This window comes from Pinus tabuliformis, chromosome 2_1 (genome assembly GCF_031772625.1).
Source record: "Pinus tabuliformis cultivar Carrire ecotype Pingquan chromosome 2_1, CPIR1, whole genome shotgun sequence".
Taxonomy (NCBI): Eukaryota; Viridiplantae; Streptophyta; class Pinopsida; order Pinales; family Pinaceae; genus Pinus; species Pinus tabuliformis.
In genome coordinates, this window is record NC_142299.1 from 855,601,104 (window position 1) to 855,617,217 (window position 16,114).

Below are 16,114 nucleotides of genomic sequence, written 5' to 3' on the forward strand. Positions count from 1 at the left end.
TTATCTAATTCTTTTAATAAATCTTCTTTATTTGTTCTTTGAATTATTTTTGCATGTTATTACCATAAAATAATGAGCATGAACAAAAGAAAACAGATAGTCACACCAAAGAACACAAGATGTAAGGTGGAAACCCAATGTGGGTGAAAACCACCTGCTGCAATATGTCTCTATCTTATTTCAAATAAGAAACTCCTTTTACAATGGTTTTGTACTGGTGCAGTCCTTTACCAGTACGCAGGCTGCAACCTGCAGAGAGCTACAACTCTCTCTCTCGTTTTCCAGTCTCTCCTGGAAGGGAGCTACAACCCCCTACTTCTTTTCTTACAAGGACCACTTTTCATAAATTTTCAAACTGGATCCATAAGCATCAAATGATCATCAAGTATAAGAGAATCACCCAATCAACTGTAGTAACCAGATCAACAATAATAGGACCAAACCCAGAACACAACAGAGATCTTAAGAGAAGTAAGCACCCTGCTCAACTGCTCGCCTGCTTACGTAAGCACCCTGCTCAACTGCTGGCTTGCTTACTGTACTCACCCTGCTCAACTGCTTGCCTGCTTACAGTACGCACCCTGCTCAACTGCTAGCCTGCTTATGTACGCACCCTCCTCAACTGCTAGCCTGCGTACCTCGCTCTGAGTCCATTGTACTTCCTGCGGACCTCCACACCTGCAACCCTTCTGTGTCTGCGTATGTACGCACCTGCAACCCTTCTGTGCCTGTGTATGTACGCACCTGCAGCCCTTCTGTGCCTGCGTACCTCCGCACCTTCAACCCTTTTGTGCCTGCGTACCTCCGCACCTGCAACCCTTCTGTGCCTGCGTACCGGTGCACCTGCAATGCTTCGTTCCTGCGTATGTACGCACTTTTCTCTCACTGTACCTGCGTACCTTCGGGCATAGATCATTTCAAGACTTCAGAAATAACCCAGACAGTCAGATCTACAGATCTGAACATGCGCCGAAGAGATCTCAGTCCATCAATAGATTCGCCTTATTTAGATCTAGACCAGATCTAGCCCTCGTAAGATATTCAACCCAAAAACATGCTCAAGCCAAATGATCTCCTTTGCTTTATATAGGAAAGCTCTTCCTTAAAACATGGATCAATACCACGAGCCGACACCATAATAATCCAATACCGTCGGCTAAATACCAAGAGTAAAACATAAGAAAACCCCACATGTGAATTTCTTTGCCTTGAAATGTGTGCACTGGGGGTACGCACCTCCTGAACGGGATAACTGTGGGTATGTACGCACTTTATGTAACACTGACCTGCGTGTACGCACCTTATGTAAGGTGTACCTGCGTACCCCTTATTTTCTTCAATATTTGATAGTTGATCATCAATCTCTGCTGCTGACTTGAAGTACTGTGATCTATCACCTGAATGGGTTGCCATCAAGGACAACACTTTAGCCATAATGCCAACAATGATGTAAAACTACTACAGAATTTACAGAGGGTAAAACACCTAAAAGAATAAGAAATAGCAGGAGCAAAACTGAATTTAGAAGGAGATTAGAACTGCTAGCTTGCCCTTTTGATTTGTTGTTGAATTCCTCTGTAAATGCCTTAATCTACTTTAATCATAATGTGTTGTGTTAGACTTGTATAATCCCGGGCTTATGCATGTGTGCAATACATTTCAATTAACCAAAGCACCCAAAAGCCCAACCGATTGCCTTTTCCTTTGAAATTAGCTTTAACACTGATTTTTCGTTTACATGTCAAAATTGATGCAAAACACATAAAGTGGAACTGAATAGGAATTAATCTAATTAAATAAAAAAACCTATCCGACCCGCCTATTCATTGATAAATTGACTTCTCATTATAAATCACAATCGGCATAATAATCCTTTAACTTATGCAATTTTAGGTTGTATAATTGTAGAAATTTTGGAATTATGCATGATTCTTATTATCTCTGTTTTTCTATTATAAACCATTTTTATAACAAAAATATATTATAGAATTGCTTTTTTTTCACTTATTGTGATTGCAATCGGCATAAGGACCATATATACCTTATATATAGAAATGTTATAATGGATGTGGGCCCGACGGAACTATTAATCATAATACATATAATATCAGGTCTGCCACAATTGTAACTCTACAGACCCAACCTTTATATGCACAAAGCCTTGTAGACCCAACGAAACTTTAAACTGTAGGGTAATCCATATCGGGTTCGGCCTACCCATATCGCAATCGACATATATATATATATATATATATATATATATATATATATATATATATATATATATATATATATATATATATATATATATATATATATATATATATATATATATGCAATAATGTAGACCCGCCGGCTTACAAAACATAACATGTATGTGTTTTGGGTTTGTCATCGCAAGTTGCAATCGACAGTTTCGAACATCCATAGCTCTGTGTAAGGGTGGACCTGACAGAACTATAAATTGTAATATATATTATATAGGGTCCATTTTATTCATGTCAAAATCAATGTTTATTTCTATTTATAAGATAAATATATAAAACTATGTAATTATAATGTATATGTGGGACTTTGAATATGGCGGACCCAACAGGACTTTAAACCACATTGTATATATCTTTTGGGTCTAGTCATATATGTTTTAACACCTTTTCCTTCGTAAATATGACATATCTCTTTATTTCCTTCTTATTTCGATATGCACTTATATATACGTATCTCTCTATATATACATATAATTTCATATAACCCACTATATCTGATTATTCTTCCTCTCTTCCTTTAGTGATGCCTATATATAACAAATAAAATATTTCTTTTCTTTTAGACTTTTCGGTAAGGATAAAGGGTATAAAGGAGTTTTATAACTCCCAATAGTGATATAACTGATAAAGAAACATCAAACCCAATATAAGCTACAACACCTGCAATACGTTTGTATGTCTCTAACAAGTATGGTGCATGCTTTTGCTTGTCACTTTCAAGACACTTATCATTTTTGTCTCCATTCCTTGCTCTAACATAATGGTACTGCCCACAATAAATGAACTATTCCTTCAAATGTAGTAAAAACGACTTTTAATTGTGCATTGAGCATAGAAATAATTCGCCATCGTTGTATCACACGTTTTCTTATGGTTGTAACATATAATTGTTTTCATGTCATCACCACTTTCCAAGCAGTGACACTTTGAAGAAAGTCATGACTCAAACTTAGATGAGCTACAATTATCATCCACATCAAGATTATCATGAAAAGATTTGGCAAGAGAAACCACCACACTCTTGGTTGATGCAATAAATGGTCCTATGTCACCACTATGTCGATTAGGGACTACCAAAACCTTCAGAAGAGTCATACATGGCGATCACATTGAAGACAAAACCTTATTTAGTGTCAAAGTCTAGGAGATCAAGTCACATCCTTTTAATTTCTTGGGAAGAACCATTCCATAGAAATTTCAATATTATTTGTTCCAACACACTTCAATGCTTCCTCTAGACCGGATCCTAGAAATCCCATGTCAACCATCATATAAATTAAATCCTCATAAAGTTTATGACCTATAAAACATTCACCTGTGCTTCCAAGAATACCATTATTTTCTTACTTTAACATCACCTATGGAAGTGTATACATGGGTAATAATGGAAACAACAATGTTAATTAAATATGGACTGTAGTGACAAAACATTGCATTGATATAGATAGGTAGAACACCATTGAGAACCTGAGATTGTAGGGTGAAAACAAAAACCTCTAAATCCCTTGGAACAATGACAGAGCCTAAAAAAACTAGTTGCACTAATAGTTTTAATGTAGAGGGCACAATTAATAGAAAATAAGAATTCACAAGGTACTCCAAAAGCCTATAATAGCTTCACATGTCTCTAACATCCGAGATGCATGCTCTTTCTAGGCATTTTGAATACCTTTACCATTTTTTGTTTGCATTCCTTGCTCTGACATAATGGTATTTTCCACAATAAATGAACTATTTCTTCAAAAGTGGTCAAAAATGCTTTTAATTGTAACATCAACATATAAATAATTCACCATTGTTGTATGACACATTACATTTTGGTAGTCATATATAATTGTTCTTATGTTATCCATAAATTTCCAATTAGAGATACTTTAAAGAAAGTGATGACTCAAACTTAGATGAGCTACAATTATCATCCGTATCAAGACTGTCATGAAAAATTTTGGCAAGAGAAGCCACCACACTCTTGGTTGCTGTACTGAGTGATCCTATATCATCATGATGTCTATTGGGTACTACAAAAACCTTCACAATAGTCACACAGGATGATCACATTTTAGACACAACTTTATTTAGTTTCAAAGTCGAGGAGATCAGGTGACATCGTTTTAATTTCCTTACAAGAAGCACTACATAGCCATTTCATTTTTTTTGTTTCAACACACCTAAATGATTTCTCTACACTAAACCATGGAAATCCCATGTCAACCACCATAGGAATGAAAACCTCATCAAGTTAGTGACCTGTAAAAAAATTTCCTATGCTTCCAGGAATACCATTTTTTCTTCCTTCAGCATCATTTATGGCAGTGTATACATGTGTAGTAATGGAAACAAGAAAGGTAATTAATGATGGACTGTAGCGACAAAACATTGGATTTCTCTAGATAGGTAGAACATCATTGAGAACTTATCTTGTAGGGTGAGAGAAAAAACCTTTGGATCCCTTCCAAAAGTGACACAATCTCCAAAAATCAGTTGCCCTAATAGTTGTAATGCAGTGGGAACAATTAACAACAAAGAAGAATTCACAAGGTACTCAAAAAGGTTGCAATAGCTTTGTACGCCTCTAACAACCCAAGTGCATGATCTTTCTTTTAATTTTCAATACCTTTATAAGTTTTTGTTTCCATTAATTGTTGTGACATAATTGTACTACCCACAACTAATAAATTGTTTCTTCAGAAGTAGCCAAAAAGAATTTTAATTGTATCATGATCATAGAAATAATTCACCATTTTTCTATCATGCATTCGTTTTTGGTTGTCATATATAATTGTTGTCATGTTATCCACAACGTTTCAAGTAGTGACACTTTGAAAAAAGTGATGACTCAAACTCAGATGAGCTACAATTATCATCCACATCAAGAGTGTCATAAATTTTTTTAGCAAGATAAACCACCACACTCTTGGTTGCTACATTAAGTGATCCTAAATCATCATGATGTTGATTGGGCACTACCAAAACCTTCACAAGAGTTACACAGGATGATCAAATTGCAGAGACAACCTTATTTAGTGTCAAATTTGAGGAGATTAGGCGACATCCTTTTAACTTCTTGTTCTTGAGATGTTTCTCCTACATTTACAAAGCCTCTAATGTCAACCTCTGATGCATCTTCATGTCACCTAATCTAACCAATATACATTCTTGAAATCCCTTCGATGCCACGATTTATTTTTTATGGTAATTAATTATTGTTGTATAATAGAAATATATTGAGGTTGAATGGACCAATGAGAGACAAGTTTATTCTTCATAGACACTGGGTTCACATCTTGAAGAACTCAAACTGTGTTACTGTCACTGCTAGCTTCTGTATCCGCTACGTTTGGTGCCAAATTTTCAGTTGTAAGTCCTTGTTTAACCTATTTATTCTCATATACTATTGAAAAATAATTCTTTATACACCATCCTTACAACCTTGACTATATCTACATCCCGAGAACCAATTTCATGCATCATTATTCTTGTTTTTTTCATTAGATGTTTTGAAAATCATAAAACACCATATACACTTTAAAGGCATCTCAAAATTATCATTTTTGGTGCTACCTCAATATCTTCTAGCTTTTCTCCAACCAACAAATCCATGAATTCATTTGTAGGTTTCATGTGTTCTCTCAAAGTAGTATAAATCACCCTTGTGAGAGGAGGTGAATGCTACAGTGAAAAATTATTAAATGCAGTAGAAATATTTTGTCCACCTACAAATGGAAATGGTAAGAGGGGTAAATGAAATAGTTGTAGCATAGGCTCTATACCCCTTTTCTCAACAAAAACCCATGTATATGTATTATGCAAAATATTCTCCAAGAGATGTGTAACATTTCTTATACAATGAGGGAGAAAGGATTCCATGTTTGAAGACAAAGTTTCAGCATAATTATCAACCGCTAACTTAGATTTCTCCATATATGATTCATCTCTATCGACTTAAATAACTTTTTTCAATTCTGAATTAATCTCCATGGGAACACACACATAATATCTAGAAGATTGTTGCAAAAAGGAAGACACTTCAGTGCCAAATCCATGTTTTGCAATCGTATTTAAGAAGCTAAATCAACACACCCACCATATTCCTCCTCAAAGAAGAAACATGTTGTATCATCTCATCAAAGGAAGATGATAAGGACCCATTATTGTCACCTCCCAAAGCCCATAAGTAGGTCTTTGATGTATATTTTTTCACAAAAGATCTTAGAGCACCGTAATCTTTAGTAGGTTGAATTCTAAGGTTATTAAGGCACAAATCATCTAATCACTGTGGTATACAAGCTACTGAATCTACAAAACGGAGGACTCCAACCATGATGGCATCCAAAAAAGAATTAGGCATACCAAAACATCTAGCATAGAATAACAAGTTGATCCTTATGAATAATATCACTTGTGACTATAGCTGCAAGTGAAAAAAACCCACCACCAAAGTCAATTGATCTTCTGAATATAGTGCACTATAAAAATGGCAACTCCCTTCAGATCATATAGTCATGTAGTATTTTTAGGAGCATACGTGCCAAGAGATAGAGACCAAGGAAAATCCTTCATAAGAAGTCTTCTATGATAAGGGACCAATGGGTCAAGTTGAGGAATTTACATTGCCTTTGACTCAACAACCTTTTTCTGAGGTGAATTTAACTTGCAACCTAATTGTGATTCTCCAATCTTCCTCCTTTCTCTTCAAAATGGTAGATTTCAAGCTTCAAGCATGCTATGGTGTTGTCCAAGCCTCCTAAATCCATAGAGGAGGTTGTACCAGGATTACTATTTTCCATAAAATCTTGAAGGACATGCAGAATAGTTGTTACCAAGTTCATATGTTATGGATCTGATTCTTTGAGAATAGGGAGCAATGTTGCCATTAAACCCACATCCCATAAAAGCAGTGCAACCAAAAGAAGGAGAAACTAGAACTGTTACAAGAGAAAGAAGTGATTCTACTACAGATATCAAATAATAGGATGATTCACTAGAAAAATAACATATTTCCTTCTGCATTAGACTAGTTAAGATGCTATGATGTCCTCCTAATGTGATTACATTTAAAACTATTGACTCACTAGAGCTATCTTGATAGAGGGCCCATAATGCCAATATTGCCAAAATAAAAATATCATCAAGAATCCACCATGAAATGGTACTAATGTTACAAGTTCATTTATAAACTCAAGTTCATTGGTGAATAAAGTAGGTAAATAATTGGTTTCATTACTTTCTTGAACAAGCAGTGTAAAAGCTTGAACATGAATACATATGTATTATTTCCTGATGTCTAGATGTGAAAAGTATCTTACAAAATGTAATATTGTTATTAAAGAAAGTATAAGGACACCATAAATGTATTCATCTACCGGATGCTTCAAAAGTTGTAGATCACATTCACAATTCATACTCAAATTATGTATATGAATAACTTGTAGCCCTCGGTCTCTTCATAGTTCCACCTCAAAATCTACCTTCTCAATAGATTCATCATTATAAAATTTGAAATGAAGGGGAAAATTTAGTTGATATGAAATAGGGTTAGTCCCATTTTTAGTATAATAGGATAATAGCCCAAGACGTTCTTCTTTAACAACCCATCCTTGAGACTAGGAAAACATATTTGCATTAAGATAAGTATCTATGATCGAGCATTTTCCAACTGGTTTCTTTACAAATGTAACCAATGTTTGTATACTAGAAATTACTACATCTATATATGAAGAAGCAAGTAAAGTCGAGAGATTCAGACACATGAAAACAATAAATCAATAACAAAAGATAAATAAGAATGCATCATTTGAAATCCCACAAGATGGAAAATACATAAAATGAAGGAAAAGATTTCACCACGAGTAGAGAAAAAATCATCACCTTAAAATGTGCACCATCAAAAATATACAACACAACAAAGAAAAACTATAAATTATAAAATACATAACTAGAAGGCTTTTATGGGTAAAGCGAGAGAATTTATATACTTATTGGGATGATAATCGAAATAGTAGAAAATATTATCTTATATTGAAATTACAGTAGATAGAGAGAGAACAGTTGTCGCTTATAACATATCATGATCTTATTAGTTAGAATGGATTTTCAATATATCTGTCAATTTTAGAAACCTTCAAATATTTGTATTGACCAACTCATTAGGAAGAGAGAGAGAGATAGAGAAGTTTGGGTAGTAAAAGCTTGAAAGTAGTAAAAAAAAACCTAATGCATATAAAACCTGAGACTAGGAACATTGATCATTCATAGATGTTAGAAAGAGAAGGACATAAAAGAGAGAGAAAGGGCATACACATTAGAGACATTTTATAAGGAGATTGAAGTAAAATATCATGCAACATCATAGTCCAATTTTCTATGGATTAACTTATGTGCCTAAATTTTTATAAAGCATTAACTTACTTATAAAAAATAATAACTCATAAAAATGACAAGCATTCCCCATGATAACTTACAGGGTTTGAATTGATGAAAAATTTGTAATCAGAGGTAGAACAAGGCACATACTTTGAAACTTTTGGAGGGTTTTGAAACATGTAGTTACCTATTTAGATGTGATGCTATCTGCAATGAACCAGTGAAGGCTCCAAAAGTTCATTTCATGATTGTGTGAATTTTAGGAAATGTCACATCTACTTTCTCTAAACTAAAATTACAAAAATTTGTTGTTTATGGAGACACTAAGCCATTACAATTAACCCCTTACATATTTATTAGTCCAACAAACTACTGGTATCCTACCATATATAGTAGTTTAGGATTCCTATGATTGGCTTTTTTCAATACTTTTCCTTTACTATTTGCAGTCCAAGGATAGAAAAATAGGGAGAATCTCAATTCGAGACAGAAGGAACATACCTGCTTGTCATTGCATACAAGTCTTCCTACTTTCCATATGATTCGGATAATAAACAATGAAGGAAATTCCAGTCCACAACAACAAAGAATTTCATTTTGTCACTTTAGAAGAAAATGAGCCACTGTGTCCATCATTCATGAAATGAAAAACGAACATAAATAAGACATTAATATAGCATAAATTGAAGTTATATAGGATATCACAAATGTATGTGATATTTAATATTGAAAAAAAAATTACTCTTTCAAAAGAACCTATCAAACACAAACATAATAGAGAATTGTAGAGACAACAAAATATCTTCGAAACCAATGTTGAAGAAAGTGTCCAACCGACATGTCTATAACAACCTTTAGAAACATTACATTCAATTCTGATTTTAATAATAAAAAAACCATGAATATATCGAGTAAACTCACATAACAACTTAATTGATCCAACACTTCCTTCAAATGACATAGAAATAATCATCAGCTTTATATTTTCATATATATGTTCAATACCTCTTGGAAGCTTCCATCTCAATAAAAGGTCACATGCTTGTTCACTAGTGATTTTACTATCCCTATCAATGTCCACCTCAGAGGAAACCTTGGTATACCTTTGGGGATAAGATGACATCATCCTTGGCCAAGATAATTGGGCATTTCCTCCCATCCTTGAAGTTTTTTCACCAAATCCAATAGATGCAGGCACAAATTATATGCTCTATGATTTATCTAGATGATTCTACTTAGCCAGAGCTAGAGTAGGTGAAACTAATATTGGTACAAGAACAATAGAAAATGAATTAGTGTTGACTAAATACATAGGTTGGGAAGCTACGCTCTGTTTACATTGAGAGAGGGTAGTAGAAAAAACATCTCGACTAAAAAATGAATATGAAGAATAACCATTTCCATTAGCAGACATGCATTTAACATCACTTTTGTTGGCATTATGATGCATGTGTTGTACGTGATGGAAACCGACCTGTAGTAGAACAACTCACTAGTATATGGTAACTAGATGAATCTACAGAAGAAATATTAGATGTGATAGAATGCATGACAGTTGTGTTTACATATGTGACAAAATGCAGGGCAGTCCAGAAGTAATGTACAATGGCAACTCTCTCAGATGACAGTTCACAGTGCAGCAGGTTAACAGCAAAGAATTACAGAACAGAGTACAAAGAATGAAGAAAAATAGGTATACACAGGTTCACCTTGACCAAGCTGCATATACGCATAGGTTCACTAACCACAAGTAGCGTATACATACATGCGCACTTTAACCAAAGGAAAAGCACGTATACCTTGGAAAACTAAGTTTTTGGTCCGACATTTTTGGTCCATGGTATTTTGATCCATGGTATTGGTCCAAGGTATCTGGTTTGAGGTATTGACCCTAGGTATTTGGTCCAAGGTATTGTTCCTAAGTGATTTTGGTCCATGGTATTGAGAAAGGCCTAAAGCTATAAAATGAGGAGAGGATCATTAGGCCAAGTGAGCAAGAAATGAATATTTGATGAAGTGTGAGATCTAATATGTAGGTTATCGTCTTATGGTGCTTTGTTCCATCTAAACCAAGGATAAACCTTAACAGTTGATGAGGGATAAAATCTAACGATGGATCAAGATCTTAAGGCTTGAAATTAATTATCATTATATGGTTTGATCGTGTACAGTATGGATCTAAATACTAACGCATGCGTTGTTGTGTAAATGTTATGATCTGGGTATGGCTAAAGTCTGGAATAGCTGTAAAATTATGAATTAATATTTGCAGACATATACGTTGTTTGGCTTTGATAAAAGCATGTATACATGCTAGTTCAACACATCTAAGTAACATATACATTATGTAATATGATATTTGAAGTTATAGTTGGATCTGGCTGTTGTTGCAGCATTCTTGGTTCTTCTCTTTGTTCTAGTGACTCTCGTTTGATGATAGTATACTGAATGTTTAGATTGTTTGATTGTGATTTGCTTCAGCGATGATGGGCTTTCAATGATTCAATTGTGAGTGATTCAGAGATTTATGATTGAGCTTGAATGATTGGTTAATGCAGATGTATTTGATGGTTGTACTGTAGTGGTGATTGATTTGAGCTTCAATGTTGATAATGGGTCGAGTATGAAAATTAGGTGAAAGGTGGCCTTCAGATTGTGGTGTTGTGTTCCACGAGTATCCAATCTGAAAATTCATGAAACGTGGTCCTTGGAGGAAGAAAGAAGGACGTAGCCTTCTGTAGGGAGGCGCCTACGTACTAGTAAACATATTGACTAGTACAAGAGCTACGGGGTCGTAGCTCCCGTCCATTAGAAGTTGGAGAACGAGAGAAGGTAGCAACCTTCTGCAGGTAGAAGCCTGCATACTGGTATGAGTTTGAATTAATACAATGTTGTAAAAATATTTTCTTATTATTAAAAGAAGACAAAAATGACAGCAGTAGGTGGTTTTCACCCACATTGGGTTTCCACCTTGAATAATTGTGTTCATGTTGTTTCTTATGTGTGATGGTTTATTCTATTATTAACTACACATGGTTACTGTTTAATGTTTAATAAATTACTGATGCACATATTAAATATCAACATATGATGAATTAAATTAATTATAAGTTTGTTTGATATACACTATTTTCCTTAAAAACAGTTGCGTGTACACGTCGGTTACCTTCATTGAAGTAGCGTATATAAATTTGAGTTTGAAAAGAAAAAGATTATTGACTTGACTAATATTGATTTAACCCCCCTTCTCATTATTATTTCCAACAATTGGTATCAGAGCTAGGTCCTTCGGTAGAAGCTTGATCGCTTGAAGGAGATCCGTAGAACAATGGGAAATAAGCTAAAGAAGAAAGCACCTAAGAAGAAGAAGACATCTCAAAATAAATATAACAGTGGGAGAGTCGATTGGGGATTATGTGGAAGCAACTCTTCATATTCAAAATCACCTCAGAATGAAGATGAACAAGCAAAATAACTATCAAGTATGAACTTTTTATCTTTTGGTGATGCATTTCTTTGTCCATTTGAAGATTATGAAAGTGATAGCAAAACAAATGAATTTGTTCTTATGGATGAGAGAGAAAGATATCAAATAGAGGCAGAATTTAAAAGGCTCGCAGAAAAAATTAGAGATCAACAAGATCTATCTGACAAAAGAGAGTGTGCCTTCAAAGAAGAAGCTGCCAAACTAAAAGCTCAACTAGAGGAAGGAAACAAAGTAAGGAAGCAATTCAAGGAAAAGGAAGATCAATGTCAAAAATTGCAGGATGAAGTGAGATCATTAAGAAATGAAGTAAATACAAGGAGAAAAACAATGAAGAAACTCAAAGATAGATCCATTTACTATGAAAGTCTTGAAGCTAAGATCCTCTCTCTAAAAGAAGATCTTGAAAAATAAAACAAGCAAAGTAAAGAACTACTCCAAGCTCTTGAACAACAAGAAAACCGAGTTCTTGAATTAAGGCAATAGATGGAAGAAAGAAGAAAATCTGAAGAAATAATGAAGAAACAATATCTTGAAAAGGAAGGGAAATATCAGGTTGAGGTAAATATCCTAAAAGGTAAATTAGAAAAAAAGGATAGGATTTTATGATTTCAAGATAGTACTAAAATTTTGGATGATATTCTCAGTAGTCAAAAGTTTCCTGTCACCAAAACTGGTCTTCATTTTCATGAATATGTTGAAGGTGAATCTAGCTCAGAAAATGAGGCAAGGAACTCTAATGCAAAATATGAAATGCTCAACAAGGGGATGAGAGGTCAACAACCAAGGAAAGAAAATCTTCAAAGAAAATCTTTTACTCCTAACTATGGAAGTGATAGTGAGTTATTTCCTCAAATGAATAAGGTTGAATGTTTTATATGTCATAATATTGGACATGTTGCAGGAAGATGTGGAAGTAGAATGGTTCAAGACCATCACATAGAAAGATCATGAACTTCCAGGTACTTTAAGGGATATTGTTTTTCTTGCAATATGTTTGGTAACAAAGCCATTGACTTCTATAGAAGAGATACGAAACATGTAAGATGTTATGCATGTAACAATTCTGGACATATAGCAAAGGCATGTAGAAGGAAATTTTAGGCACCATACCAAAAGAAGAAAACATCATCACACTCGAAGATATGGAAGGAGAAGGATGTATAGTCAGAAAAATGTGGCATGGCATAGTGTATAGACATGACAGACTCAGGGGAAGCCGAAAGTATGAAACTTCAATGTTCTAAATATCATATCAAAGTTTCATGAAGACAAGTCATGTATATATGTGAGTTCGAAGCTGCACAGTCGCGTATATGTGGTTTGAGAGAAATATAGTAGGACAAACTCAGAAAAACTGATTTGATATGATTCAGAAAATTGTCTGTTATCTTTTTTGTCATGATGATAGATGACTACCGTTTATGGATGTTATCTAGAAGTGTTTTTCCACACAATTTGTTGATAACTTGATGTATATCTGATCTATGATAATGCCCTAATATTTCTTAATAATATATGCAATGATCAGATTTGATAGTGAACAGGTGGCACAGGTTTAAGGGGAGAATTTGCTACGCTTCTAATAATGCATTGTTGGAATTATGTTTAGACTTTATCCTACAAAGAAACTAGACTTTATGTTATCTGGTAAGGGTTTTGATGGTACTAATGGAATTAACGTTCCTTGAAAAAGTGAACTTGCTTACTTGAGAACATATTGCTTGAGTGACAAGGGAGCATTTAATTTGAACACCATGCACAACAGAAGCTTTTCTAATAGGTCCAATGGAATTTTCTCCAATAATCCTTGAACCTAGATGCTTTTCCAAACTACTAGAAATTTGTGGTCGTTGACCTGTTGTACCAACTTGAGGAATTGTCATCGAAGCTCCCTAAAAAGGGTTTGGTGCTAGAATAGTTGGAGACATGAGCCATAAAAACTTATTAGTTCCTGGAGTCACATATTATTGATAAACAACGACACTTAGTTGTATTTTGGCACCTATAATTCTTGTTGAGGGAAGAGTGGAACATGGTGTAGCTACAACAGGTGGTGAAATTTGAGGTGTGGGAATTTAATATGTTGTTATTCCAAAAAATGTTCACCACAAAATAACCTGTGTCAACTGATGATCACTATGTGCTATTTTACTGTCTTTAAAGCATTGTAAAATTGTTCCCTTCTAAGGGAGGTTGTACCATTCTGATTAGCATGCATCCATATATGAGAAGTGCATAGACATAATGATTAGATAATGAAAAAGGAATTGAGATAATACGAATTTAGTTTGAACTATGAATGTTTGAGGCATAATTATGATAGTCAACATTTATTTCTCTTTCTCAAGGTCATATTCTGTGAGATCTTAAGCTAAGGTGCAAACATCAACCAAATTTTATTCAGTGCAATCAAAACATCCTTGAACAAAGAGAATTTAAACCCTAGAAATGAAATGAATTGTAACATTTAACATCAAATGTTTCATTATTTCTTACAATAATTGTGTTATTATGCACATATACATATTGAAGTCTTCCGAGTCAGTAATCTCATAATTTATAGATTGATGAACTATGTACCATTTTCATTTACAGTCTAAAGCTATAGAGGGAAAACCACAACTAAATATTCCTCTATAAGTGACACAATAATACAAAAGTTCTCAAGATATGTTTATTCGAGAGCAACAAAAATGAAACGGGAAATTTTAATACATGTCTACAAGGCTATGTTGGGGAGCTTGAGAATTCAATTTTCTCCACCAAACACTACCAAACTAGACAACTTTTGAATATTTAGTTTTGTAGCCTTCTCTTTAACTTTTCATGATAATTAAGTGGGAAAGAGAATGAGAACATGAGAAAAGGATTTATAACAGTAGAGCCTTTTATGTTCTTAGCACTACTTGATATGCTTCATCATGCTCCTCACTTAGTTGTTGGTTGGATAACCTTTTCCCTTCTTCTTGCAACCTAGAATTTATAAAAAGTTATCCATGTTCTTTTACTGCCTTTTGTAAGACTACAACCAGTTCTTGTGGATATAATGGGCTTTCCATCTAGTAAAAATAAGGAAGAATGCCTTAAATAAGGAAACATTGATGACTTTATTACTAATAATTCTAGTGATAATTTTCTTCGAATTGCATATGTAACAAAGCTAAAGTGGATTGAAAAACATCACTAGCCTTGATGAATGAATCGTGGAAGCAAAAAACTATTTATAGAGGTGTATTTCTTATGGAATAGCTGTAAAGTTAAAGGTCATATATGCCTTCCAAATAAGACGAAATACAAGATTTGATGTATACAGGGAGTAGACATGTTGTAAGGGGAGTAAGAAAAATTACATCCAATCTTTTGATAATATCACTTAATATTTTTTCATAGTATGCTCAATTGATCAGATGAAGGAATATTTTAATTATGGATGATAGTAATAATAACAAATAATTAGTATACATATCATAGATAAATAAAAAATCCATGCAATAAATGGATTTTCAATGTGGACATTATATGGGTATAGATATTAGAAACCTTTTCCATACATTACATAAATTTCTATACAAGTTATTGTTTATCTTCCATGCATATTTAATTCCTCCTCCTCAATAGTGAAATTGAACTAATCAAATTGTTCTACTTTATCGACAAAGTATACATGTGAACACAACATAGTTCCTCATTATCTTTTGTCATAATATCACAATCCCAATATTTCAGAGGGGATAAAGTCATAAGACACATTTTGTGGGAATTAAAAGAAATGATATTTAACATTGTGAGGTCATAGAACTTGTAACACATCCTTTCTAAAACAAAGTTCTTAAAAGGTATAAAGGCCACAATATTGAATATAAAAAAGACTCACTACACAATTGCAATAATGGAAGAAAAATGGTTAGGTATATTTGGCCTTCCAAATTCTACAATTGTTGGGATTTCAATGACTAAAAACCACATGCACATACACACATGTAAAAAAAGGGTTATG